The sequence below is a fragment of the Propithecus coquereli genome, unplaced genomic scaffold, assembly GCF_000956105.1.
Source record: "Propithecus coquereli isolate 6110/MARCELLA unplaced genomic scaffold, Pcoq_1.0 Scaffold213, whole genome shotgun sequence".
NCBI classification, from domain to species: Eukaryota; Metazoa; Chordata; class Mammalia; order Primates; family Indriidae; genus Propithecus; species Propithecus coquereli.
In genome coordinates, this window is record NW_012146412.1 from 346,171 (window position 1) to 349,299 (window position 3,129).

Below are 3,129 nucleotides of genomic sequence, written 5' to 3' on the forward strand. Positions count from 1 at the left end.
ACAGGCATGCGCCACCATGCCTGGCTAATTTTTTCTATATATTTTTAGCTGTCCAATTAATTTCTTTCTATTTTTGGTAGAGACGGGGTCTCGAACCCCTGAGCTCAAGCAATCCGCCCGCCTCGGCCTCCCAAAGTGCTAGGATTACAGGCGTGAGCCACCGCGCCCGGCCTTCTTTTTTCTTTTTCATTATCGTGGGTACATAATAGTTGCATATCTTTATAAGGTACATGTGCTGTTTCGATACAGGCATGCAGGCATGAATCAAATCAGGGTAATTGGGGCATCCATCACTTCAGGCATTTATCATTTCTTTGTGTTAGGAACATTCCAATTCCACTCTTTTAAAGTATGCCTTAACTTGTCATTGATTATAGTCACTTTGTTGTGCTATAAAATATTGTTCATTCTATCTAACTAACTACTAATATATTTTGGCACCCATTAACCATCCCCACTTTATCCCCCCACTCCCTGCTACTCTTCTCAGCCTGTGGTAACCATCATTCTACTCTCTGTCTCCATGAGATCAATTGTTTTTGATATTTACCTCCCACAAAAGTGTGAGAACATGCAAGATTTGTCTTTCTGAGCTTGGCTTATTTTATTAATACTTAACATGATGTTCTCCAGTTCCATCCATGTTGCAAATGGCAGAATTTCATTTTTTTTGTGGCTATATAATATTCCTTGTGTATATGTACCACAATTTCTTTATCCATTCATCTGTTGATGGACATTTAAGTTGATTCCAACTCTTGGCTATTGTGAACAGTGCTGCAATAAACATGGGAGTATTGCTCTGTAATTTATAGGAGGTGTGGCTTTTTTTCGTTTTAGGAGATCACTGATATTACTAATAAGGCTTAAAACTATGTCATGGTTAAGTATTGTTTGTATTCTCATAAGGTTACAAATGCCCCTGAACTCCAGTCATTCCAATATGAAGATAGTTATGGCAGAAAAATTTTGAGCTTTAACTGACTTTAGAGCCCATCTAATCCAGAAGGTTCCAGTTGTGCTCTGTGGAATCCTAAAGGTCCTATAGTGTCCCCACTGGGCCACAGTGAATGATGGAGCTAGAGGTGCCTCCCCACTTCATCCCCTAGCTACACTCAGCCAGCTCCTGTTTTATCAGTTTTGTTTCTTTCTTCATCTAGTTAGATTTTTGGTAGAAGAAAGAGTGTTACCACTAAAAAGCAATGAAAAAAAAGTTTGAAAACTACTGATAATCAAACTCCTGTATTTTTTTGAAGGGGAACAAACTTTGGCTCAGAATGGTGAAAAGATTTGCCTAAAATCACAGAACAGGGCACAGCAGAGCTAGAATTACAACCAGCCTTCTAGCTCCCGGTCCAGCTCTGCAGCCGCTGTGCTGTGTGAACCCTACATCTGGACTTTTGTAAGTTATTTGGATGGTAGACGAGGACTCTCAATAGTTGAGAGAATCAGGCAGATTATCTTTCCACATGTAAAATAAAAATAAAATTTTGTGCTTAGGATATATTTTAATGCCTCATCTGAAATATCTTTGTCTTGAACTTTAAATCCTTTTCTTTTGAATATTTTCTATATCATGACTTTTAAGATTATCCTGGAACCCCAAATCATATTTTGCATAGATCTCTCCATGCAAAGAACATCCTCAAAAGAGTCTAAACTATATATTTTAGGGCAGAATAGTAAATCTCTTTCATACCAACTCTAATTGGTAGGGGATACCTGGAATACTTGTTTCAGTGGTTTCGGGGACCCTCTCTGGAATCTGTAGGATAAGTGTGACAAACTGTTAGTGATGTGTAGCATAAGCCCCCGGATGGGCTGGGGAGGCCCGTGAGCTAACTATTATCATCTCCATAAAAGACACTACCTCTTCTTTTTGTGGGTTCATAATCATAAAATATAGGCTACATCTGTATTCCTTACTAAACATTATGTCCATATTGAAGTCATGCATGCTCTAAAAAAGGCGGAGGGAAAAATACAACAAGTAGAAGAAATTGGCCATTTTCTTATTACTGTTCCCTGTTTCTTCTAGAATAGGATGAAGGTTTGCATTTCTTGGTTTGTAGAGAACATGATAAATAGAGTAATGGTATTTCATTTTCTGAAAAAAATGGCCCCCTAATTTCTAATACACATATGAAAATTGTATTGAAATAGAAAACATTTCTATTATTTTTTTTTTTTACCCCTTAGGATTTGCCGCAAAGGGTACCCTAAAAACTGAACAGAGAAACCCAAAGCAAGCTGCCTGAATTTTCCTATATACTCTTGTTCTACTTCTTACAAAGGACCAGACAAATCAAATTGGCAGTTTTTGGTGAGTACACCTCCTGGGATCTTTTCTTTTCCACTTAAGGAAGAACATAAATTGTCATTCCTATCAACTAAGATAGCTGCTGCTTAGACAATGCGTACCTGGTGTGCATACAGGGCATTAGTGGTATATACAACATGTCAAGTCATTTGGAACCCACAACATAAATCTTTACTTTTTGTACACTTTACATCTTTGTAGCCTAAAAGGAAAACAACCACTGCTGCATGCATGTGAGCATCTTAGGAGTTAAGACACACGAAATAACTACATGTTGCTTATAAATCTGCCTCTTAACCCCCACAGAAGAGGTCAATAGTATTTCAATCAGACTTTCAGTGTGTGGAACACAAGGAAGGGTTCTTTGCACAAGCTAGACCAGGGTTTAGTGTGATAGTGCTTTGTGTTTTTGAGCAATCTTCATACCTTCTCTAAGTTTCTATTTCCTCTCCTGTCATATAAGATAAAAATAACTGTCATGTCAGACTCTGCAGCTTCTAACAATCCAATGAATTGCATTCGTCCATCAATGGACATAGGCTTGTTCGCATTTTTTAGGTATTGTGAATAATACTGCTATGAACATTGGTGTACAAATGTCTGTTTGAGTTTTGCTTTCAGTTCTTTTGGATATATACCCAGTAGTAGAATTGCTGGCTCATGTGGTATTTCTGGTTTTTAATTTTAATTTTTTTAAGTATCACCATATTATTTTCCTTAGTGTCTGTGCCATTTTACATTCTGACCAACAGTGCCCAAGGGTTTCAATTTCTCCACATTTTCATTAACACTTGTGGTTTTTTTTTTTT

The 3,129-nt window shown here is 37.5% G+C and overlaps 1 protein-coding gene across 4 annotated transcripts in view; it reads left to right on the plus strand.

Annotated features, from left to right (window-relative positions):
- Positions 1–3,129, plus strand: part of RBM47 (RNA binding motif protein 47) — a 177,801-nt gene that overhangs the window by 123,075 nt on the left and 51,597 nt on the right. For all 4 annotated transcript variants that reach the window (XM_012644510.1, XM_012644509.1, XM_012644511.1 and 1 more), the window contains exon 2: positions 2,200–2,323. The gene's annotated coding sequence lies outside the window, so the exon portion shown is untranslated. The remainder of the gene's footprint in view (positions 1–2,199; positions 2,324–3,129) is intronic.